The 27156-nt window shown below is 35.3% G+C and overlaps 1 long non-coding RNA gene across 38 annotated transcripts in view; it reads left to right on the top strand.

The window, feature by feature from the left end:
- LOC141504332 (uncharacterized) overlaps positions 1-27156 on the top strand; it is a 1263877-nt gene that overhangs the window by 540255 nt on the left and 696466 nt on the right. For 2 of the 38 annotated variants that reach the window (XR_012473313.1, XR_012473304.1), the window contains exon 10: positions 19354-19415. The exons of the other annotated variants lie outside the window; for them this stretch is intronic. This is a non-coding gene — a long non-coding RNA (uncharacterized LOC141504332). The remainder of the gene's footprint in view (positions 1-19353; positions 19416-27156) is intronic. 38 annotated transcript variants of the gene reach the window in all.

Genomic DNA, 27156 nt, shown 5'->3' with positions numbered 1-27156 from the left:
TCTAAACCCTCCTTTCTCTTCTAAGTTATGACTATGAACTGAAAGAAAATATTAAAAACACTACTTCTGTTTTTAAGCTTGTTTCCTACTCATAGATTCTACATCACTAAAGTTGTAGTCAGCTTTCTTTAGAATATCTGACTTGTCATATGAATCAGCAGAAATGAATCAAGGGTTCCACCTGATGATGATGATGTGTGGCAGGTATCTTTCCATATCTTAGATCCAGGAAAATAGCACATAACCTTGTGAGGAATTATATCAATTCAAATCAAAGTCATTTCAAAGCAATAATAAAATAATAATAATAAAATGATAATAACAGGCTTTCAGGGAGCAATTCAAAGTTTATAGACTGCTTTAAATACTCTTTTTCAGTTGATCCCCCCAGCAGTTCTCTTGAGGTAGGTACAACAGGCAATATTATTATTCCCATTTTAAAGATGAGGAAGTGGAGACTCAGAATTTAAGGGAGTTAAGTAATAGTGGGACTCTTCAGTTGCCAAGATCAACATTTTTCCTATGACTCCAGATTGCTTCTGGCTCACAATATGGACTCACCATGCACTTTTTCACACTTCTCCCTCCTTGGGGCAACAAAAGATTTCTTAAGGGTGCCTATGAACCCTCCATCAGAACATCCCTAATCCAAATTCTTCTAATTTGGCATGGGAAGGATTGGGGGAAAGAAAGGCTAGGCTGTCTCCAGCTATGTTTCTCAAAAGGGGCTATAGTTTATAAGGGGGCACCACTGGATCTCATCCATTTGTTTTGTCTTTCTGTCAGATTCCAGTTTGAAAGATTTTGGAAACTGCTACCCTAAATGGAAAATATTCCTTTCCACTTCAAGTGGAAAAAAAAAAGAATGGGGGAAAAAACAGAGCAAAAACCTACTCAAAATGCTAAAACTCATCACACTTGAAATGTAAGTCAGGGTTCAGAGCCAGGATTGGCATGCCATATTATAGCCTGCTGAGGAAAGCTGGTGTACAAAAGCATTAATGCTTTGAATGTGAGATCCTCATTTTAAAATTCATACTACTTGGCTGTCAAGGTCGCTGCCTGCATAAAAGCTGAAATACACGTTCTGAATTGCAAGGTACCACATCTAGCAGCCTAATTGAAGCCATGAGTTAAACATGAACAGAGAGCTTTGGGGGATCACAGGGAACAGCGTCTGCCCGTAAATATTCAATGGACACCTGTGTGAAGTGGCATTAATTCTGGAGGATGGGGGGGGGCAAGGGGTTGGGGAAAGGAGAATGGAAAACCAAACTGGGTTTTCTTTTCAGTGTTGAATAAGGAAATGCTGGCAGCATTTCTTGGGGAGGGAAGAATGTACACATAGTGGGATTTCATTTTCAGGACCTGTGCTTGGTAATATGACAACATCCTGTTTTATTAAAAGCATGTTGCTGGCAGAGAGGCAGTCTGCCTGCTGCGTGGGCAGGAGCCCAGGACTTATCGCTGTGGGCAATACTAATCCAGTACTATGAGCTAACATCCAACCAGGAAAGAACATGACTGGTTTTTAGCTGATGAAGCAAACCCATTTTTAACAGTTCTCTTGCCTGGGACTGCTGTGTACTTTTTGCACCCCTCCCCTCCCCCTTTCCTTTGGACCCTTCACTGTTCTTTAGAAATGCAGCTGTTAGAGGTTGCAGGCCAGGTTCTCTCTCTCGCTACCTCCCCTTCCAGCCCCCTTCCCCCCCATCAAGATAGAGGCAAGAGCGTGAAGAGCCTCGGTCTGGTTGTTATTTACAGAGGAGGGGGGAAGAACCAAGGAACAGATCATCCTTGTTTATCTCCAGAGTGCTGAAACCAATAGAATTCAGACATCATAAAAGATATCTCTTCCTTTGTATTTTCCAAAAATGAGAATCAGTACAATAATAGAAATAAAAAAGAAAGATGGAAGAGGAAGGAAGGGGAAAAAAAGAAGGGATGAAGAGAAGAAAGAAGAGGAAAAGAAAAGATAGAAAAAATTATCAGTGGTACCATGGCCTTGGGTGGGTCTTGTTAGTTCTACTTTTTGTTTTAAACTGAGTTGAGTGAATATAGGCAAGGGTGATTTTTTTTTAAGCCACGTTTCTAGTGAATTCTTCATCTCTTCTACTTTCCCTTAACAGTAGGGAGGGCTAGCAAAATTGAAGGATTAATATAAATTTCTCTGATCTCTGTCCCTGCCCATGTTGCATCTGGCTGAGAGGAATGGTTTTTGGGTTGTATTTTTTTTCCCGTAAACTTCAATAATCCTGTTTTCTGCTGGGGTTAGATAAGCCATGGGAGTCCTCCTTTCACCTCATAAATTAAAGTCACCCACATTAAGTACATTTTTTAAGCTCTTAAAAAAACAGAGATGTTCACAAGTGGCTCAAAGCAGATTCAATATACTTGCTTATCTTTTGCTCAGGTGTTTTTTTTTAAGAAAATAAGAAATGTTATAGGGCACAATTTCCCTATCAAATGTAGTGTGTTAATTTTTTTAATCTAATCTTGATCCATCCCCCACCCAAATGTTAGTTTTTTTTCTCTCTTGAATTTTTCACATACCCATTTATTTGTATATGTTCTCTCATTTCTCTCCCCCCCCCCCCACAATAGAATAGAAAATAAATTCCTTGAGGGTAGGGACTGTATCTCCAATGAATAACACAGAATCTAGCCAGGAAGTGAGTGCTTAATAAATGTTTGATCAAATAAAATGGGTTGAATTGAAAATAAAAAAAAAATAAATATATATATACTGTTCATGCAGTGCCAGAAAATGATGTCAAATATATAAAGTCCATATAGCTAAGGGGATTTCTTGGAGGAAAAAATACTGCAAAATTGACTTGAAAATAAATACATTGGGGTGGCTAGGTGGCATAGTGGTTAAAGCACCGGCCTTGGAGTCAGGAGTACCTGGGTTCAAATCCGGTCTCAGACACTTAATAATTACCTAGCTGTGTGACCCTTGGGCAAATCACTTAACTCCATTTGCCTTGTAAAAACCTAAAAAAAAATACATTAATTTCTCATTTAGTCTTTTCTGAAGAATATAAATATTAGAAAATTTCTTCAATGAATCTCCCTTATAAGAAAGATTTTTTTTTCTTTTGCAAGGCAATGGGGTTAAGTGGCTTGCCCAAGGCCACACAGCTAGGTAATTATTAAGTGTCTGAGACCGGATTTGAACCCAGGTACTCCTGACTCCAGGGCCAGTGCTCTATCCACTGTGCAACCTAGCCGCCCCTAAAATGAAGATTGTTAATGGAGTAATCCAAATTCTTTTTTTTGTTGTTGTTGTTTTTACAAGGCAATGGGGTTAAGTGACTTGACCAAGGTTATACAGCTAAGCAATTTTTAAATATCTCAGGCTGGATTTGAACTCAGATCCTCTTGACTACAGGGCTGGTATTCTATCCACTGTGCCACCTAGCTTCCCCTGAGTAATCCAAATTGAAATGGTTTCTACTATGTTTCATACTCTGATCCATCTGTGACTTGGATATTCTTTCCAGTGCCATAGATCATATCCTGTCTTATCCATACAGTCTGATGCTATTTGATTCTTGTCTACTGTCCTGTAAATTTTCTATCAGGCTTCCACCTTACTGAATGGGTCTTATTGTAGGGAGTATTCTCCCTATATGACCTCAGTTTTTTTCTTGTTTGGTCATACTTATCTCTGATTTTCTTTTAAGTGTTTTTCCTAGTTCTTCAATGGTGGCTGTCTACTTATATCACCATTCATGGCTCTGTTGCCTTTTGGATGACTCCCCCACCCCCACAACTTAAATTCTTTGGAAACTGATATTCCATGTTTCCTAGTCATACAGCTGTATTGGAAGAATATTGCTCTTTAAAAAAAAGAAAGGTCTTTGCTTCAAGGAGATGCTTGGTTGTGGGGTCATTAAAGAAATTACAAAATTTCTTGAAGGCAAAACAGCTCATTTCTCTACTGCCTATTCTGTTCTAGGCCCAACTTATTCTCATTTTGTTTTATTATCGTATAAATTATTTTTATAAGCATTTTCAAAGTCTACTCTATATCTTTAAAAAATGAGTTAAAACTTTTGATAGTCACTCTGATTTTAAGAGGTAAGACATTAAATATCTTGATATTTGTTCTTATAACTTACCAGTAGCAAAGGGATTGTGATCTCGAAAGAAGTAGAAAAAACTTTCTTAGACGCTAGGGCCCTCAATCATTTGAGCTCCTTTTTAATTTTCCCATTCAGAAAATACCTATTGGACCTTTTCTACTGAATTAAGGATGCTGACTGAATTTTACTGTCTAATTTCCTAGGAACCACTGGGCTGAAAGCTTATTACATCTGGGTCATTCACATAGAGATACTAGAGAATTATTAAAATTAAAAATTCACAAATTCATTTGTGGGTAAATTTACTTAGAGACCAAATTGAAGCAATTGTTAGGAAAATCTACATTTTAAAAGGCATAAGGAGTGTGTTTTCAGAAGTCTCCCAGTGACCCATTTCTGGTAATGTAATGTACACAGTTGTGTTCTTTTACTTGAGTAGGGAACCCTCTTCATTCACAGAACTAGGCTGAGGAATCAAAAGATCTCAAAGAAAATGCAGTTATCTGTGCTGCAGACTAGTATTTACATATTAATGAACTCTTTGTCTGGGGAAAGCAGTGGTAACCTGTTTAGATTTTCAAGGGGAATTCAATTTCCTGTTGACTAAACATGAACCAGACTCATAGAAATACACATCTCTCCACACACTTCAAAGCTAGTAGTGAAATTGGTCACTTCCAGTAAAGTAGAGGGCAGAGTTTTGATCAAAGGGACTCTCATTGGTAGTATTTTCTTTGTTTTCTGGGAAATCACTTAGGGAAGGAAGCATGACTGGAAAATAATATTTTTTCTCTTATTCTACTGGCCCATTTTCAAATGGACATACTCTGCAACTTGTTTATCCAGTAATTCAATTAACCACACATTAATTAAATGTCTACTGTATACAAGCATTCTGCTGATGCTGGGAAAAGAAAGACCAAAAAATATTTAAACATTTCTTAAAGTATGGGGACTCACCTTCTTCTGGTGACCATGTCCACAGATAAGTAAATACAAAGTACTATGAAGTAATTTCAAGAGAAAGAACATGCTAACTACTGGAGCAAATTCCTATCCTGTGTAGGTGATGACACTTGAACTGTGTTTCCAAAAGAAATTGTCAAATCTGCCAGGTGGAGGAGAAAAGGGAATATATTCTAGGCACAGGACATCTGTGTGCAAAAACAAAAGGGTAAAAGATAATATCATATGAAAGAGACAACTAGTCAACTCAGATGGCAAAGTAATGGTGACAGTTCTTCTCACCCCTTCATCTCCTTTCTCTGATCTGATTGGTCAGTTCCTCCTAGAATCTTTTTTTAAAATTTTACTTATTTTATTCATAACTTAAGAAACTAAACAAGCATTTCCAAAACAGTTGAATTAGGGGAAAAAAGATAATTGCCTAAAAAACTGCAAATCTATACTGTACAGCTTATTTCTTTTAAATATATAATAAAGTTATCATGTAACTTTCTTTTTTCCTTCCCACCTCTTTGTCCTAGAGATAGTTACCATTAGAAACAAATATGTGAGTGTATGTGTATGTAAAATCATTCTATACATACTTTTATTTATCAATTCTGGTGGCTTCCTTCAGAAGTCTTTTGAAGTTAATTTGTTAATTTATAATAGTTTAAATGATTTAGTCATTCAAAGCTATTCATAAAACAATATTGCTATTGCTGTATACAACATTCTCTTAGTTCCACTCATTTCACTCTTCATTATTTTATGTCTATCCATGTTTTTTCTAAAAATCTATGAGGTCATCCTTTCTTATAGCACAGTGGTATTCTTTTACAATCATATATAACAACTTATTTAGTCATTCCTCAATTGATGGTCATTCTCATAATTTTCAGTTCTTTGCCACCTCAAAGAGAGCTGCTATAAAATATTTTAGAATATATAGGTTCCCCCCATTTTCCCTAATTAACTTTGGAAATAGACTTAGTAGTGGTATTGCTGAGTCAAAGGGCATGATTCCAGATTGCTCTCCAAAATGGTTGAATCACTTCACAATTCCGCCAACAATGAATTACTGTCCCAATTTTTTTATATCCCTTCCTACATTTGTCACTTTGCCCTTCACTCATTATAGCCAGTCTGATAGGTATAAAATGATATCTCAAGGTTGTTTTAATTTGTATTTCTATAAACAATAATGATTTAATTTATGATAAATTAAATGACCAAAAAAATATTACCTTTAGAACTTCCTTTTTAAGGAAAGTGACCAGATCAGACATAGTCTTTCATTCTCCCTGATTTTTCTACCATCTCCACAGCATCCTTCTCACCTGTAAAGTTTTGGGTTTTTTTTCCCTGTGACCTTCTTATCCTGGATTTCACTCTGCCTTGGTAGCCTCTTTTCCTGACGGGTCACTTCCTTTTTAAGGAATGGGCCCCAACCAGTCAGATGCACTCCTTCATTCCTCTCTGTCCTCCGCTCTTGACTCTCTGAATTTTGTGCCCCCTGTCGTCCTGTTTCAATTTCATTTTACTTGTTGTCTTTTTCCATTAAAATATAAGCTCCTTAAGTCAGGGATTGTTTTTCTTTTTTTTTTTTGTTTGTATGTTTTTATAATATCAGAACTTAGCATGATATCTAACATATAATAAATTCCATTGTACTATGGTCAGTGTTGAGGGTTTAGGGACTGTACAAAGGGCTTTGTGCTCCTGTAGGAGATTCCCCTTTATTGTTTGACTGTGGTGGGGCTGTCTGAAATTCCCTGAAGTAAGTTCACTTACCACTTCCTCCTGGGAGGCATGGTTAGACAGGAGTTGTTCTGAAAGGGATCCAGAGCTTTTACAGGAGACTGTAAGCTCAATAAGAGCTGGTAGTTTAGTGTAGAAGCCAAAAAAAGCTATTATGACCTTGGCCCACACTGAATGGCATAGCTTCCTGAAATAGGGAAGTGGTAAACCCAATGTACTCTGCCATCATTAGACCCCATCTGGAATATCATGTTCTGTTTAGGGTGCCATGAGTTAAGAAGGATATCGGTAAGCTAGACAGTGTTCAAAAGATAGCAACCAGTATGGAGAAGGACCTTGAGTCCAAGTAATATGAACATCGGTTGAAGGAATTAGTCAAAAGAAGATTTAGGGATAAGCATGATAGCTGTATTTGAATAAGCTGTTATATGGAGGAGAAATTAGATTTTTTTTCCTGGTTTCCTGAAAAGGTCAAGTTTCACAAAGGCTGATATAGCTTTGATATCAGGGTAAAAATATTAGAGCTATCCAAAAGTTGAAAGATAGTGGACTTCCCTCTTTAGGAAGTCTTCAAACTGTAGGTACCCATTTCTCAGATAAGGATTTCTTTTTTATGTATTGATTGGATTATATGACTCCTGAGGTCCCTTCTACCTGCAACTCTGTGAACTGGATGGATAGAGTGGAGAGTGATGGAAGTTAACTTTTATATTGAGCTTTAAGGTTTACAAAGCAATTTATAGACATCTCATTTGAGTCCTGTAACCTGTGAGATAGATACCATAGGTATTATTACTTCAATTTTACAGATGAAATCTCTAAAACTCAGGGAAATTTTGATTTTGGGGTCCTTTTATGACCCAGAAAATGTAAGGTTTTCTTGTCTTTGAGTTTAATGTCATAAGTGCTACACTCAGTTGTTTTTACAGAACAGAATAAAGGTTCTTCATTATTTTATACATATAATATGAAATAACAAACTGTAAAAGTTAAGAAGTATACAAAGTACTCTATTTAATTCAATAAACATTTCATAACCTATCTCAGGCAAGGCACAATGTTTAGAGCTAAACAAAATATAGATCTTGCCTTCAAAGAGGTTATAGTCTAAAAGAAGGGACCAGACATGCATTCAAATAATTATACTAGAAGACAAAATGGAGGTATTCAAAAGGAGACATACAAATTAATGACTCTGAACAAAAGAAGGAGAAATCACATTTATTTATCAGTTAAAGTTTAGGTGAATTGGGCCTTAAAGGAAAATGAAAGATTTTCAAAGACAGAGAAAGCATCTACTCTAGATCAAGGGGCTGGTGTGAACATACAATTCAATACAATTCAATTCAACAGACACTTGTTAAATATTTAATATGAAGACAATCCTGTGCTCCATTCTAAGAAAAAAAGAGACAAGAAAAATTGTCCTGCTCTCAAAGCATTTACATTCTCCTGGGGAGATGCACCATGTACACTGATAAATAAATGCATGGTTTATATACAAAACAATGCAAAGTAATTTCAGGAGGAACTCATGGGGGAAATTGGGAAAATAAATCTTTATGCAAAGGTGATATTTGAGCTATGCTTTGAGGGAAGTTATGAGATCTAAGACTAAAAGAAAGGTAATAGTAACATAATATGAGATATTGCAGAAAGTCTTAAAAAGCAAATAAGGAGTTTATACTTTATTCATTGGGGAATTTTAAGTCTGTGTTTTAATGGGAAGGAACTGAAGTATCTTAATCAGGTATTCCAAGAGAAATGCATAAGGAAGAATACTGAGGTTGGTTTAGGGAAGAGAGAACCCAGAAGTAGATACACAGTATGGGAAGCACAAGACTATATTGATTTGAAATAGTCAGGTTGCTGTGAAAGAAACCCAGAAGATTGACCAGGTGTGAAAGTTACTTTGAAGAAGAATTCACAAAAAATGGAGGAGGGAAAACACAGCTGGCAGGAAACTCAAGTTCGTAAAGAAAGTAAAGAAAGACCCACCTGAACTCCTACCAACTTGAGGAGAGAAATGGTTTTACCTAGTGGGAGTCCTGAGGAGAGATGTGGACTGCCAAGCTCAAGGAGGCTCCACTCCCTCCACCTGGAATAGAGTGTGACAAATGAAAATGAACAAGGAATCCCTCTTTCTTGGGGGTGCTATTACCTCAAGGAAAAGGCCCCACAGCCTTTGACCTTATAGCATAGTGTCTCACAGAAGCCATCACACTATTGCACTGTAACCAAGGATAACGAGATAGTGAGAGGAAGAACACCAAAAAGAAACAGCCAAAGCTGACAGACCATTTTTTTTATATCTCCAAAGTCAATCAGTGTCTCTCCTTCATCAAATGGTTAATTAATGAAAACTAGTTAACAAATGTCCACACATGCATGCTTTAGTCAGTCCTAGGCACTTTTTTATACAGTTCTCCCCAAAACAGCTTCCTAGCATCCTTCACAAGGAGAGAGACACCATCTGCTCTCTAGCATCCTCCACATGGAGATGCTTTGTGAGACATTCTGTGTATTTGCTATACTCTCATTATTTTTTCTTGGAAGAGATGACATCTGATTTGAGTCTCAAAAGATGAATAGTAATTGAAGTAGAAGTCTGGAAGTAGAGAAGCACCATAGACAGAAATGTTTAGGAAATGTAGTCTCCCTGTTAACTATTCAAGCTTAGATTGGAGAAGGGAGAGACTGGAAGCAGTGAGATCAGTTAGAAGACTTTTACAGTAATTCTAGGGAAAAGTCAATGAGGTCTTGAGCTAGAGTGGTAGCAGATTTAGCCTTCAGACTCCTTGAAGGATCCTATAGATTAGCTAAAATAACATTTCAAGTCTATAAATACTTTCAAATGCTTCTGATGTAGAAGCAGCCTGCGATGAAGTCATTCTTTCAGGTGCTGAAAAAGAAAGACTTTTAAACTGATCCCAGAAAGTAGCCTGGGTCACAGGGACAGCTGCCTCTTGCTTTGGGAGCCAAATGGGCAGCAAGTGTTTTCTGATATTTCCTGCTTTTGATACTAAGTTCCTGCCAACTTGGTTTGCCTTCAGTAGTAAAAAGCACCATTTCTGAGTTCAACATCTGTTTTTTTCAGTCTCCATCTGTCCCATCTAACTTCAGTGTTGGGGAGATATTTCTTGAAATTCAGATAGAGAATCACTTGACTCCCATTTTGCCTTTAAAACTGAACTCGACATTTGAGTCCATGAATCTTTAATGGAATGAATTTTGGATTTTCAATCAAGGACTTGGGCTCAGTTCAATTCAATTTAACTAGCATTAAGCACCTGCTATGTACAAAGCATCATGCTAGGTACTGAGGATAGAAAACTCCCAAACTGCAAAAAATGGAACTCATATATTTTATTGGAACAAGGCATTTGTGTCAGCAACAGGGGGAAGGGATGGTTATGCAAAATAATTTCAAGAAAATAATAACAACTCAAGGAATTAAGATTGACTTTGAAGGAAACTGTGGATTCTAAAAGGTTGGAATCTCAACTCTGTCATTTGATAATGATATGAACATAAGGCAACTCATTTGATCTCTTTGGGTCTCTGTGAAATAAGTAGATTTGATTATTCAACCCACATTCTATGAATATCTTCTCCAAGGACTTGATAAAACAGACTGGGAAAATTCTTGTGATACCAAAAAAACCATTATGGCAGAGTTCCCAGGTTGATGAGATCTTTCAGGATAATGAGGTTATAAAAGAATAAGAGAGTTAACAAGTTGTACAATAAAAAGCTTATCTTAGAAGCTGCATGAATAAATTGGAGGTGAAAAAGATTGAAGGCAAAAAGACCATAAGGTGGCCAAAAGTGGAGTGGAAGGGGAAGTGATATATTGGCAACAAGAGTATACAAATGCAAAAGATACCAATAACATTGCTTAGAAACCAAGGATTATAGGAATTATAGATCCATACTCATTTTACTATTAAAATAGTTAAGGTGGGAAACAAGGAATTGAATTAAGGGGTGGTGGTGTAATTGGAGAAAAGACCACAAAAATAAGAGATATAAGATATAGCAACTAATTGGATACGGAAGGGAAAGGAGAGGAAAGAATTAAAAATAGTTTAAAAAGAAGTAAGTAACTATGGAGTTTGGTAGAACCCTTTATAGAAAAATAGCAAATAATAGTTTGGGTTTTGAGAGAAGATTGCTTCAGTTTTGGGGTAAGTGAACCTGTGGAGAAAGATGAGCTAACTAAAGAAAAAAGTATAGAAAGATGAGAGGAAAGACCAAGACAAAGACTAAGGTGACATTCATGTAAGTTCCTTCACCTTTTGAACCATTTTCTTTCTGTTAAATGAGGGAGTTATACTATATTACCAAAACTCTTAAGAAATAAATGTCAATGATATCTTTTGCTTTTATAACATATTTATTTCCCAATGTGTTACTTCCCCTTCCATTCCAAAGAACCATCTTTTAACAATAAAGAGAAGAGATGGGGGGAGGGAATCCAGTTCACTAAAACTAACAAATGTATCAAAAAAGATCAATGTATATATCATTCCATACCCATCATTTCCCTCCTCTTTGAGTTTTTAATTTCATAGTTCTTTTCCATTAGGTTGTTTAGATAGAAAGTACTTCAAGAGCAGGGTACTTATTGTTCATTTAAAAAGTCCAAAGATTGATAAATAATGAATTCACATGAACCAGGAATGAGCTCTTATGGGCTTTCTCCTGACCTTGGTATTAGCTCTGTTCAGTTCAGCATTTAGCTCGATGACATGAATGAAGGCATAAATGATGCACTCATTAATTTGTAGATATCACAGCTGGGAGGTAGAATTTACACATTGGATGAGAAAATCAAGATCCAAAGAGGTCTTGACAGGCTGGAGAGATGAGGCAAGCCTCATAAGATGAAATTTAATGAGTATAAGTGACCAGTCCTACATTTGGTTTCCAGAAATTACCTACATGAGTACAGAACTGGGGAAGCATGGCTAGATAGTAGCTCTTGTAACACACATATACACTCACACATACACTCAGACACAGAACAACTAAGTTTTAGTGGATTTTAGATTTAATATGAATCATCATGGAAAAGGCTAATATGATCTTAGAGTATATTTATAGAAATATAGCATCTAAAATGATAGAAGTATACTCTATCCTGGTCAGAACACATTTGGAGGATTGTGTTCAATTCCGGTTGACATATTTAAAAAAGACATTGAGAAGTTGGATTCTATCCATATGAGGTAGTGAGGAAACTAAACCAATACTCAATGAGGGAACATGTGATATTTAACCTGGAAAGTGTAAGACTTATTGGAGCTACGATATCTGCCTTTAAGCATATGAAGAATTATGTAGAAAAGATATTGCTCTACTTTCTCTAAGAGTGAAAAATTAGAGCTAGTTTGTAGAATCTATAGTGAAGTATATTTCTACTCAAAATAAATTAAATACACTGGAGAAACCTCCTTTGTCAACAGCAGTTTCTGTCTGTCTGTCTCTCTCTCTCTCTGCTATGCTTTTCTGTCTTTCTGTCTGTCTCCTCTCTGCCTCTTTCTCTGTCTCTTTCTCTTCACTCTGCAATATAGATATCTATCTCATAGGAATAAATAAATATTAATTTTCAATATATGATTTATTGACAGTAAATTCAATAACAAAGCAAACGATTCTCTCTGGTCTCTCTGCCTCAATTCTCTAGCCACTCCAATCTAGCTTCCATTTAGTTACCAAGGTGATCTTTCTAAAGCTTACATTAGATAATGTCCTCTTCTCCCCACCCCACTCCCAACTCATTTAATGAGCTCCAGTGGTGCCCTATTACTTCCAGGCTTGAAATATATACTTTTTTGGTTGACATTTAAAGCTTTTCATAACCCACTCTCTTCCTTTCCATTCTTCCCTTCCTCTCCCTGTAATCTATGACCCAAATTCCTCAAACTTGGCACTCTATCTCCCACCACTTTTGCTTTGCCCTGGCTGAGTCCTTTGTCTAAAATGAACTGTCCTCTCTTATAATGAATATATCCATACATATACATTTGTACATACACATATACACACACACATATATATATATATATATATATATATATATATACACAAATATCTCTCCATATATGTGTATGTGTATACATGGGAAGATGTATGTATATTTATATCTATATGTATATGTATGGTGGCCAGACAAGGACACAGTTGAAACAGTCACGGTAATTTAATCCATAGAGAAGTCAATTAGCATACCTTTGACTAGAACCATGGAACAATGATAGCATTAATTATTAAACCTACAAAACAAAGTGCAAAGAGGAGATTTTAGTGGCAGGAAGAATGACAAAATGATGTATGGGACTAGATGCAATGTGAAATATGGTCTGGGCCTGAATAACTAACTAATGTTTTAGTTAAATCTATGCTGTCTGAGAGACAGTATCTAGTCAGAGATAGTGAGTGAGAAAAACTTGAAGTAGGGAAGGGAGTCAGAGATAGCTTAAGATTTAGATATAGTAAAAGGAGCAGGATTTGTTGTCTCCATCAAGTTTTTGATACCAGTGCTATAAAGGAGATAATACTGCATTTGAAGTCAAAGGTTTTAGGTTTTAATCCCAGCTCTATTTTTATGGGCTTGAGTTTCCATTTTTGCAACATAAGAGAGTCAGATTAGGAAATCATTTTAGTTCTAATTGTTATAATCTAAATATGAGACAACATGATGAAAAGTTACAGTGCTAAATTAGGAAGACTTGGGCTTAACCTCTCTAAGTCTCAGTTTCCCTATCTGTAAAATGAAACTAATAATGTCTGTAGTAGTCATCTCACAGGATTTTTGAAGCAGTGAGATGTCTGCAAAGTACTATGCAAGTATTAATAAATCATTAACATCAATGCCATTTATTGTTATTCAATCATTTTCAGTCATTTCTAATTCTTTGTGCCTCTATTTAGGGCTTTCTTGACAAAGATACTGGAGTGGTTTACCTTTTCTTTTTCTGGATCATTTTACAGATGAGCAAGCTGAGGAAATAGAGTTAAGTGACTTGCCTAGCGTCACATAGCTTTCAGGCCTGCCCTGACACTTTATCCATTGTGCCACCTAGCTGTCCCTTAATGACTTTAGGTTGTCCCAGAAGTTTTAAGGAAGTTTTAAGCGTAATATTGCTGATTCATCAGAGAATTCCTGATCCATTCATCAGATGAACCGCACACATCTCTTTACTCCATTTTCTTTCTACTGGGAAAATTTTCATTTGTGCCATCAATTTTTATTCCCTGGGCTTTGCCATCTCTCCTAAGCACATTCTCTTGTAGAATTATGGAATACTAGGGTCATGGACTGAAAACTATAAGGGATTTTAGTTTAAGATACCTTAAAACTGAACTAACTTTTTTTTTGTTTGTTTTTGCAAGGTAATGGGTTTAGTGACTTGCCCAAGGTCAAACAGCTAGGTGATTATTAAGTGTCTGAGACCAGATTTGAACTTAGGTCCTCCTGAATCCAGGGCTGGTGCTCTATCCACTGTACCACCTAGCCACCCCCCCGAACTAAGACTTTTGGGACAGCCTAATGTCATTAATGTCAATTATTATTCTATGATGGCAAATGAAATGAATCTCATGAAGAGTTGAAGGAAAATGTGTTTGGCAGAAAACTCACTAATATGTTCAAAAAGGTGTTGATATCTATGGGAGATGGAGAAAACACAATTTAGGAAAAATTGCAAACTTAAATTCTATGAAAAACAATAAGAATGGAACAAAAAGGCATCATATTGGAGGAAGTGCTCAGTGATTCACAGGTAATAGCAAAGCACAGATGGTAGAAAACAAAATGAGCCTGTATTTTAAAACAGAAATATGAGTGTATTCTCATAACTAATTAGGAATCTTTGAGACATGAGCATAGGATTCATGTCTAGCTACAGGGCAAAAGTAATAATCAGCATTGGGTATTTTGTACTCTTGATGTTATGTACTTGTCCATTTTAGTTCTTTTGTTCAGAGTCTAACAGTATATACAAATTCATATGTACCCATTTTTTTTTCTCTATACAACCATGACAATCCTACGTATGAACTATTGGACTCTCTCGTTATGCCTTTGCCCAACAGTTCTGGCAGATGACTTCAGATGTATTCAATCTCAGATAAAAGAGTACTGCTAGAGATCATTTTTGGAATGACCAGAACTTTATATGGTTTATTCTATGTATTGCTAATTTAGCATATCCTGCATCCCATTCATGCCATGAATTGCTTTCTGAACTTGCCTCTCAACCAATTCTTTCATTCTTCCAACATTGGCAAACCACCAAGTTAAAATCTCAGGAGCCACTTCTGAGTTTGAAGAACTAGTGCTGTAGTAATTTTAGTTGTTACTATTAGCTTCTATATTACTGTGAATTCTCCAGAGGCTTCATGCATGATGGTGCCACATTATTGCTCACAATAGCCTGCTAGTACTTTAAATAAATAAGAATACTCATTCAATAGCACTTGAACTTTGTAGATCTGAGCATGTCAGAGCTTGGGCTATGGACTTCACCAATTTCTTTAGGAAACTTAAAGCTTATTCTGAGGTATCCCAGATATGGTTGAGTGTTATTATTCTTTCCATCAAATCCTAATCTTATCAAAGATTGAAAAGGTAATTTTCTCAAATGTCTCTGTTAGAATAATTGAAATATAATGGACACTTTCTATCCATTTCCCAATATAACAGTGTATTTCTCATTCTTAACCTTACCATAATTTTTGTACAGGGTCCTATTAGTCCAGACGGGATAGACCCTATTGACAATGAGGTAATGTTTATTATTTTCTTCATTTCCCGATATCCATTCCTTGAAATTCAGCCTTCAAGGACCATTTCTGTATTTTTTCAAGTTTATGCATAACTCATGTGCAGATAGGTCACCATTTTTGTTAGAAATAGTTATACTTCTTCATCTATACTATTCCTTAGGACAGTCTTAGAACAAACTGCTGTGACATCTCTTCTCTTGGTCTTTTGTCTTTTCATGTCAAATGCTCTTGTCTGTAGTTTCATTTCTCAACAGACATATTACTCTACTTCTGTGACAACTCCTTGAGGTGATTTGGAAGAAATCAGAATTGACTTTTCTTGAGTTGGATGCCAAGTGTATTTTTTTTCTCATCTTTGTGGCCATGCTTGCTTTTAGCAGCTACCTACAGATCAAATGTTTATTCTATGATATAACATTTATTACACATATCCTTAATTCAGACCATTCTTATAGATGCCCACTTAGGTGATTCTGTGTTTTCTTATGATTTACTATGAGCTCTTTTTCATAAATTTTAAAAATCTTCCAGCATTGCCCTTTGTACTATCTCAAAATTTAGGCTAGGGAAGAGATATGTTCAAGGGTGTGGTAATAAATGTTTAAGAACTGACTCTCTGAGGTTTAATTTCCATTATTCATATTTCCTCCATTTTTTGTTCTATCACTGGCTTAAGTATTGACAACCAATAAAATGAAAAGTTAAACCTTGATTCATTACAATTTGCCAGTTTTCAGGGCACCAATGTTCATACTGAAAATTTAATAGTTAGTACTCACAAACCAGTTGGAGTTGGATTCATCACTCCCCTAGGGTCATAGTGCCCCTCTTGTTTTTCCAAGCACTCCTGATATCTGATTTCATAATTTTTCTGTTCTCAGAGAACAAATAAATTCAAGAATAGTACTCTTTTTCTTGCTTAGATACCTGCTGACCCTTGTTCAGCCATTTGCTTCAGGTGCATGCTCTACTGGTTCTTCCCCAGGAGGCCAAGTGCCCTGTTTTGAGAAAATCCCTAACTGGACTTTGATAATTTTTGTTTTTGCCCAAGGCCACACAGCTAGGTAATTATTAAGTGTCTGAGGTCCGATTTGAACTCAGGTACTCCTGACTCCAGGACCAGTGCTCTACCCACTGCACCACCTAGCTGTCCCTGGACTTTGATAATTTTGTGATGTCAAAAATGAATACTTGTTGCAACTTACTGCTGAAGAATCTCCACCCCCCACCCCATGCCTAGTCTTATTCATATCTACAAGTTCTTTCATGGGCAAAATGTTTCAGGTTGTCAAATATTTAAGTTTCTGAATCAATCTTTCCTCCTTAGATACTATTTCCAGATACTGCTATCCTTTACTCTCAGTGTATCATGAATTTCAGAGTGATTAAAGAAATCTGAGAATTCATAGATTTCTCTTAATTTGACCCTACTCCAAACCACTGTGTAGGGCAACTATATGGTACATTGCATAGAGTTTTGGGCTTGGAGTCAGTACAGCTCATCTTCCTAACCTCAGACACTTAATAGCTGTGTGACTCTGAATAAGTGACTTAATCCTGTTTGCCTCAGTTTTCTCATCTGTAAAATAAGCTAGAGAAAAAAATAGCAATCCAAAATCCCCAAATCTTGAAGTTCATCCATGACCACTACTACCAACAACAACAACACCATCTTATTAAACACATAGCCCAACATTAACAAACTGCAGTTCTTTGGGGAACTTTATTCATATAATCTTATAGTGTTCAGTCCATTGATTATGAGATAGAAAATATCTATGGGGAAAATTTTTAATTCAAAAATTCTTATCAAATGCTCTCAGATGTAGAGATGACTGGAGTCTCAGAGTGTGGCACTTAAGTAACAACCATAAGAACCCCTGAATCCAACTCTTGGTGACCCCATTTGGTGTTTTCTCAGTAAAGATACTGGAGTGGTTTGCTCTTGCTTCTCCAGCTTATTTTACACATGAGCTAACTGAGGCCAACAAGGTTAAATAATTTGTCCAGTGTTCCGTAACTAGTGTCTGAGGCTGTATTTCAACTCAGTTCTTCCTGACTCCAAATCCTGTGCTCCATCCATTGTGCCACCTACCTACCCATACTGAATCTTTACTGACTCATTTCCTAATAAATTTTCTCTTATGAGGTTCAGAGGCAATTTAGGCAGTATGTTCTGGAATATTCTCATTTATTATCAAAATTACAGAAAGCTTACTCTCAAGTAACCCAGAAAAAAAATCTCTTTTTCCATAGACCAGCTTTGTATAACTTAATTCCCAGTCATGAATTTATAGGTTTAGAGTAGGGGGTACTCAAACTTTAAGTGTTAATAAAAGCAGATAGATATCAACTTTAATTTTTAATATAGATAGGTAGATAGATGATAGATAGGTACCTATTTTGAAATAGTCATAATCTTACATACTAGTCATTATTCAGTCGAGTCCATAAATTTCAACAAATTACTAAAAATCTTTATAACAAGCAAAAGTTCAGAATTTCTGGTTTAGAGAAACATGATTATTATTGGTAATTTGATTTATTAATTTATGAAACATAGATAAACATTTAAACAATATATAAATTGAGATGGGACTTGCAGTTAGAGTCATTTCTATATTCTGGAAAATCAAAGGAAAGAAAAAAACTCTGACTAGTTTTTCTTTGACCAATAGTTGACTGATATTCCAGTAATGTCATCTCCAATTCACTTCTGTTACTTGATAGTTTAGAAGTTAATCTGCTTTGTATCTCATTCTTGTCTCTTTTTTCTGTTGCTCAAAATATGGGATGAAAAGCTTTTCCTTCCAAACTGTATTTTATTTACAATTTTTATCAGTCCTCCTTCCTCAAAAGATCAGTTAATTTTCTTTGTGATCTTCTTGAAAGTACATACAGGATCAATATCCAAAATCTCTATGATTCTGGATCTTGGCAACCAAGGGTTAAATATGTAGCATAAGATGCCCAATCCATGTGCTATAGCTGTGGTTGGTCAACTTTTTGATCAACCAGACTATGACAACAAGAATCCTAGATGCTGGGTTTGCATGATAATGGTTTTTGATTATGCTACCTCTAGTATGTCTTTAAAAACTCTCAGACTTACATAATTTATACATATACAATTCATATTTTCATATATACAAATAAATATAAAGTTATTAATGGTTGAGGACACTATGATCAACTGAGTTGAGCTTAGGAAAGGAGCTAGGAATTATATGACAGAGGTGAGGAGAGAATCTATCCTAGGCATAGAATACAACTTGTGCAAATGTAGGGAGAGAAATGAAATATTGTATAGGAAACAAAAATGAGACCATTCTGACTGAAACCTGATGTACATGAAGGACAGTATTATACAGTAAAAAGATTCTGAAAACCACAGAAGATTGAATTTTTTCCTGGATACAATTGGGATTTGAACCCAGATCCTCTGATTCCTACTGAGAACAAATGAGAACTTGACAGACTGGAACAGTTGGTCACCTCTAATAAAATTGTTTAATAGAAAGAAATGTAAAATCCTATTTGTTGGGTTCAAAGAATAAATTATAGAATTATAGAATATGGGAAGAGCCATGAATCGATATTATTTCACGTAAAAAGGATGAGTCAACAGAAACAGAGGATGGAAGACATAAAACTTCATGCTATCTTCTACTGTATTAAAAGAAACATAATGTCCATGACCAGGGAAGTGAAAGGTACTTTACCCAGTTAAACTATATATCTGTATTACTTTGTTTATTTGCAGGAACCCCATTTTATAGAGAATAATGAGAATCTGGAGCGTGAACAGAAGACAGTGATAGAATGGTGAGAGTATCCTAAACAGTGCCACATGAAAATAGAATGAAAAATTTGGGATAAGGAAGTGGAAGGTGTTTAGCTTAAAAAAGAGTTTTAAGAGTGATATAATATATGAAGAGTTGTATTGATAGAAAAAGACTAGAATTGTTTTACTAGGTCCCAAAGGGTAGAATAAGGACCAATGAGTATAAATTACATAGAAACAATATTTTAATTTTACATAAGGAAAAATAGAGACATCCAAAAGTATAATGGACTGCCTTGGGTAATGTACCTGGAGTCAGAAAACCTGGACCTTAGATTTCATTTGTCATTGACATGCTGATTGCATCAAGCCAACAACTCATCATCACCACTACAAAAGATACATAATCATTCAAAAGAGTTCACCCTAACTATCCACACAGAAAAATCTAAGATACTTATTATTCAAACCATAAAGTTAAGTTTCACAAACATTGCATAGGCTGGTTAATCAGTATCTTTAGCTAGGACATTGACTACTACTATATGTTGAATTGAGCCCAGGATTAAAAAGGAGAAAAGGGTGGAGGAGAAAGTGGATCATTATCATCCAAGTGACTATGGCATAGTTTAGAGCTACCAGGAAGAATGTCAGATAGATAAACTAAATGATATGCTGATAATAGTCCCAAAGGAAGACTTTCACAGCATGTTTGATACCTACTCTTAAGGTGGATTTATTCTCAGGTTATGTGAAGGTTGAAATGAAGTAGAGAGAGAGATTGTAGCCCATGAAATCTATTAGGTGATCATTACAATACTCCAGGCAAGTGATGACAAGGGCCCTATATAGGGTTGTATGTTTGTGTTGTTAGAAAGAAGGGAGAAAATGCAAGTAATACTGTGGAAATTTAAATTACAAAAATCTGACAACTGATTGAATTTATAGGATGAGGGAGAGTGAGGAGAATGAGAGAAAAGAAAATGTCAGGGTTGGGAACTTGGTGCAAAGTAGGGTCAGCAATAATTGGAAAGTTCAGAGGAGGGATGACTTGGGTAATGAATTTGGGGAGGCAGAAAATGAATTCTGTTTTAAGTTTGGTAAGCACATGGGAATTCCTGTTTCAAATTTCCAATGGATAGTTAGAGATGTGTGACTGGACCTTAGGAGAGAGAGCAGAAGTATTTGAATTTGTGAATTATTTGTATAAATAGGATAATATATGATCAGTGCATAAAAGATGTGGAAATAAAAATAATATTATATGAAATCTAAAGGAATAAAAGTTGCTACAGAGTGTGGGAATCAGGAAATGCTTCTTGAGAAGATAGCATGAGAAAGACAGGAATTTTAGGAGAAGGCATTCCAGGCACAGGGAACAAAGATGTGGAATTGGGAATGCCCAGTTTTTGTGGGGAGGATAAAGAATAGTCTTGTTTGACTAAAGCATAGTTTATCTGGAGGAGAGTAGTAGGAGATAGATTAGTGCCAAGTTGGAGTGCCAAATTAGTGCTATATTTGGAGATCTATTAGTGCCAAATGACTGCCAAGGAAAGGGCATTACTGAAAGTTTTTGAGCAGTAGAGTATCTTAGTCAGACTGATGAGTTGTGTTTCCTCAACTTGCTTTCTCCTTTGATGGATCTTCATTCAGAATAGGCCCACTGTGGATGTCCCTAAAGACTATATGGAGTCTCTTTTCTTTTACCTCTATATTATCTTGCCTGATGATCTCATCAACTCCTATGAGTTTGATTGTCATCTCTAAGCAAATGATTCTCAGGTCTATTATATTCAACACTATTCCATTTTTACTTTCCCCTGTCACCATCTCTGGTCAAATCTTATTTTTACTTTCAAAATACCTTTCCTGAACTCTGCCTTCTTTCTACCCACAGAGTTACCAACCTAGTGCAAGTTCTCACTTGGAGTATTGCAATAGCTTTCTGATTGATTCCCCTTCCTCATGTATCTTTCTACTTCGGTACATCCTCCACTTAAATGCCAAAGTGATTTTCCTAAAGCATAGTTCTGCCCAGTCTTACTCAATAAATTCTAATGGCTCCCTTTTGCTTACAGATTTCAATAGAAAGTTCTCTACAAGCTAGCTCCCTCCCTGTCTTTCCAGTGGTTTTGTCCTTTATCTTCTCCTGAATATCCTACAACCCAGCTAAATTGGTCTTCTTGCTAGTCCTCCATCTGTATATGACTAATGTCATGAAGTTATTTGCCTCTCTCCTTTCCCCAAAATCTTACAGAGAGGCACCTGTTCTCTTTGTCAACCCTCTACAAGGCTAGCTCCCTTGACTGGTATTCTCCCCTCTTAACTTCTTCCCTGCCTTTCTTCAAATCTTACCTTTGGTAATGGCTTTTCTTGAGCCTTCTCCACTTTATCTCACCCCTGCTAAATTCTTCTTTTAGATATTACTTTTCATCTCCTCCACTTACCTGTTAAATGGACATAGTTAGTTGCATATTGTCTCTTCCATTAGAATGTGAAATTCTTGAAGGCAAGGAATACGTTTTTTATCTTTCTTTGTGTCTTCAAGGCTTAATACAATTTCTGGTATACAGTAATTGTTTAATAAATACTTATTGATAGAGTAACTACTTCACAGGGTTGTGTGAAAGTCAAATGCAGGAAGTATATAAAGTGTCCAATAAACTTCAAAGCATGATATAAACATTAGTCATAATTAGTTATAAATATTAGTCATAATGAGAATGAGAGCATTCTCATCATCTTTTTTTTTCTAATAGGATTCATATAAAAAGAATCCTGGGATAAACCATTGAGTCACTATCATTCTTGGTATTTAATGTTTTATAGACTATTACACGGGTGGACAAAATATAGCAGAATACAGTAAATCCAAGTTACAGTGTACTAAGCATTGTATTTCAGGTACATTATAGATAAAAAACTTATTTAAAGTTATAAATATTTTGGGGGATGTGGTACTGATCATCTGAGTTTACATTATTTCCTGTGGGAAAATTTGCTTTGAAATACAAACAAATTGCATGACAAACAGAATGTCAGAAGAAATCAAATTTGTAAATCGAGGTTCTATTGTAATTGCTTTTTTATGAATGAACAAGAACAAGAGTATATATACATACATGTGTAATATATATGTTTATAGTTTATATATATATATATATATATATAGAGAGAGAGAGAGAGAGAGAGAGAGAGAGAGAGGAACACATGTATTTGTAGTTGTTTAATCATATCAATCATATCTGACTTCATTTTGGTTTTCCTGGCAAATATAATAGAGTTTCCTTCTCTAAATCACTTTATAGATGAGGAAACTGAGGCAAATAGGGCTAAGTGATTTGCTCAAGGCCACACAACTAGTTGGTATCTGAAGCAAGACTTGAACTTAGATCTTCCTGACTTCAGGCCTGGAGTTCTATCCTGTTATGCTACTTACCATATTTCCCCATGTGTAAGATGCACCTTTTTTTTTTTTGAAAAATTTAGGGTCTAAAAACTGGGAATTTCTTATACAGTGGCTGTAGATTTTTTAACTTGCATTTCCCACTTTTTTTGCAATTGTTGTCTTTGTGCTCGTTGTTTAGCATTTATTACCAGTATGTTAGGTTTCATCTTGCCACACTCTGCCCAGAAATAACTCAGAAAAGATTTTTCGTACAATGTTGAATTCAAGTTCAGTTTGCAAAAGTGAATGGAAATCATGCTGCTGAATGTCAATTTGGCCCTCCTCCAACTGAGAAAACAATCTGAGACTGGCTCTGAAAAGAAGAAAGCCTAACTGAAAAGGCCCCAGCAGAAGCCAGCCATGAGAAGCAAGTCTGCCAAATGGCCTGATTTAGAGAGGGAATTGAAAAGATGAATTGAAGATCCAAGTGGGAGGCAAGAATTGCTGATGAAAAAGAAGTGACTAATTTCAAAGGAGGACACAATTGATGCCTCAGGTTCATGAAATGGAATGGACTAAGCATATGACCATGCACCAGACTTGCCCAGGGAGTGTTTGTGGTCCCCCACAGACCAGAGCCCAGGCAGGAGAGCAATCAGAGCCTCCTCTAGAACAGTGATTTGTCATAAAACACAGATGAGGACAAGCTAATGGATCAGAATTTTGACAGTGATGAAAAGTTGGATGAAATTTATGAATAATACTTGAGTTCAATAACTTTATGTAATACAGTTTTTTTTTTCAAATTTCAGGCCCCAAAATGAAGGTGTATCTTATACATGGGAGAATACAGTAACTTCCCATTTACATATAGTAATGCATGTACATATATTAAACATGAGTGTGTATGGGTTCTCTGTAGGGTCTTGTGGAACTCTTCTAGCAGGCAGGACATTTGGGATGATGGACACCTCATTCTATTTCTTTTTTATTTTAATTTTTTAAATTATATGCAAAAGTTGATTTCTTTTTAGTTTTTTTTTCCAAGGCAATGGGGTTAAGTAGCTTGCCCAAGGCCACAGAGCTAGGTAATTATTAAGTGTCTGAGGCCGGATTTGAACTCAGGTACTCCTGACTCCAGGGCCAGTGCTCTATCCACTATGCCACCTAGATGCCCCTAAAAGTCCATTTCTTTTGCAAATTTTTGAGTTCCACATTTTTCTACCATCCTCTTTTCTCTCATGGCAGCAATCAATCTGATATAGGTTGTATCTACAATTGTATTTAGCATATTTGTCTTGTTGTGAAAGAGGGATTAGAACTAGGGGAGAAACTATGAAAAAGGAAAAAAAACACAAAAGGAGATTTTAAAACTGCATATAGTATGCTGTTTTTTGTCTGGATGTGGATGGCATTTTTCGTAACAAGTCTCTGGAATGTCCTTGATCACTCAACTTCCAAGAGGAATTATTTCTATTATACTTGATGATCTCATAGTGTTACTGTTAATGTATATAATGTTCTACTGATTTTTCACTCATTTCACTCAGCATCAATTCATCAAAGTCTTTCCATAATATTCTAAAATCAGACTGCTCATAATTTCTTACAGAAAAATGTCCATCACTTTCATATTCTATAACTTGTGCAGAGATAACCCAATTAATGGATATTCCCTAAATTTCCAAATATTTACCACTACAAAATGAGTGACTATAAATATTTTTGTTTATGTGGATCTTTTCCCCTTCTTTATTATCTCTTTGGGATATCAAACTAGTAGTGGTATTGCTGGATCAATCAGTTTTGTTGCCCTTTGAGTATAGTCCTATATTATTCTCCAGAAAGGTTTCATCAGTTCATTAGTACATTAGCATCCTAGTTTTCTTACATCTTCTCCAAAACTGATCATTTTTCTTTTTTGTCATTTTAGCCAATTTGATAGGTGTGAGGTGGTACCTCAGAGCCGTTTTAATTTGATTTTCTCTAATAATGACTTGGAGCTTTTCTCATGTCTATAGATCACTTTAATTTCTTGATCTGAAAACTGATAGTTCATATCCTTTGACCATTTATTAATTGGAGAATGACTTGTATCTTTATACGTTTTACTAAATTCTCTCTATATATTTTAGAAATTAGTCCTTTATCAGAAATACTAGCTATGGAAATTGTTACCCAGCTTTATGAATTCTTTCTAATCTTGGTTGTATTAATTTTTGTTTGTATAAAACCTTTTAAATTTAATGTAGTCAAAATTATCCATTTTTGTAATTTATAATGTTTTCTATTCCTTTTTTTGACCATAGACCTCTCTCTGCACCATATATCTGACAGACAAATTTTTGTTCTCTTAATTGGTTTATCCTTTATGTCCAAATACTCATTTTGCCCTTTTCTTGGTATAGGGTATGAAATGTTGATCTATACCTAGTTTTTGGTCATATTGTTTTCCAGTTTTCACCACAGTTTTTATAAAATAGTGAGTTCTTATCCCAGAAACTAGTCTTTGGGTTTTCAAACAATAGATTTCTATAGCCATTTACTACAGTTTCTGTTTCACTTAACCTATTTTTCTGATCCACTTGAATATTTCTTAGCCAGTATTAGATGTTTTGATGACTTTCACTTTATAATATAGCTTTAGATCTGATATGGCTAGATTACCTTCCTTAGAATTTTTTTCATTAATTTTCTTGATATTCTTGAAATTCTGTTCCTCTGGAAAATTTTTGTTAATCTTTTTTCTAGCTCTGTGAAACAGTTTTTGATAGTTTGATTGGTATGACAATGAATAAGTAATTTAATTTAGGTAGAATTGTCATTTTATTATATTTGTTTAGTCTATCCATGAGCAGTAGACTTTTTTGGTTGCTTAGATCTTTATTTTTGTAAAGTGCTTTATAATTGTCTTTATATAATTTCTGAGTTTGTTTTGGGAGGTAGATTCCCAAGTATTTTATGTTGACCACAATTAGTTTAAATGAAATTTCTCTTTCTATCTCTTGCTATTGAACTTTGTTGGCTGTATGTAGAGATGATTTATATGGGTTTATTTTATATTCTACTACTTTGCTAAAATTGTTAATTGTTTCAAGTAGTTTCTTAGTTGATTTTCTTGGATTCTCCAAGTATACCATCCTATCATCTGCTAAGAATGAGACTTCCTCATTGCCTATTTTAATTTTTTTCAGTTTCTTCTTTTCTTATTACTAAATAAGAATTGTTAAATCTAACATTTTAAATACAATATTGAATAATACAGGTGATAATGGGCAATCTTGTTTCAATCCTGATCTTATCAGAAATACTTCTAGTTTATCCCCATTTACAACATAATGCTTGGTGATGGGTTTACATAGATAGGCTTATCATTTTAAGGAAAACTCCATTTATTCCTATGCCTTCTAATGTTTTTTTTAGGTTTTTTTTTTTTGCAAGGCAATGGGGTTAAGTGGCTTGCCCAAGGCCACACAGCCAGGTAACTATTAAGTGTCTGGGGCTGGACTTGAACTCAGGTACTCCTGACTCCAGGGCCAGTGCTCTATCCACTGCACCACCTAGCCACCCCCTTCTAATGTTTTTAATAGAATGGTGCTGAGTTTTATCAAAGCCTTTTTTTCAGCATCTGTTGAGATAGTTATATGATTTCTGTTTGTTTTCCTATTGATATGGTCAATTTTGCTGATTGTTTTCCTAATATTGAACCATCCCTGCATACCTGGTATAAATCCTAAATGATAACTTGCTTTAATATTTTTGCTTAAGTTTTGCTTAAAATTTTTGCATCAATATTCATCAAGGAGATTGATATATATTTTTCTTTGTATTTAGTCTTCCTAGTTTAGGCATCAATTTAAGCACCATGTTGGTGTCATGAAAGGAATTAGGCAAAACTCCTTCACCTATTTTTTCCAAATGGTTCATGTAGAATTAGAATTAATTGTTCTTTAAATATTTGGTAGAATTCATTTATATATTCATCTGGCCCTGCAGACCAGACTTTTTAGGAAGTTCATTGAAGGTTTGTTCAATTTCTTTTTCTGAAATGGAGTTATTTAAATATTTAATTTCTCTTCTGTTAATCTGGTCAAGGTATATTTTTATAAATGTTCATCGATTTCTCTTGTATTATCAGATTTGTTGGCATATAATTGTACAAAAGATATCAAATTATGATTTTAATTTCCTCCCCCTTGATAATGAGTTCAATCTTCATGTCTGATATTTTCTTCTTTCTTTTTTTAAATCACATTTACCAAAGTTTTATCCATTTTATTGTTTTTTTCATAAAACCCAATCTCAGTTTTATTTATTAGTACAAAAGTTTTCTTATATTCAATTTTATTAATTTCTCCTTTGATTTTCAGAATGTCTTATTTGGTATTTAATTG

Source organism: Macrotis lagotis, chromosome 1 (genome assembly GCF_037893015.1).
Source record: "Macrotis lagotis isolate mMagLag1 chromosome 1, bilby.v1.9.chrom.fasta, whole genome shotgun sequence".
Taxonomy (NCBI): domain Eukaryota; kingdom Metazoa; phylum Chordata; class Mammalia; order Peramelemorphia; family Peramelidae; genus Macrotis; species Macrotis lagotis.
This window is presented reverse-complemented; position numbering and strand designations above follow the sequence as displayed.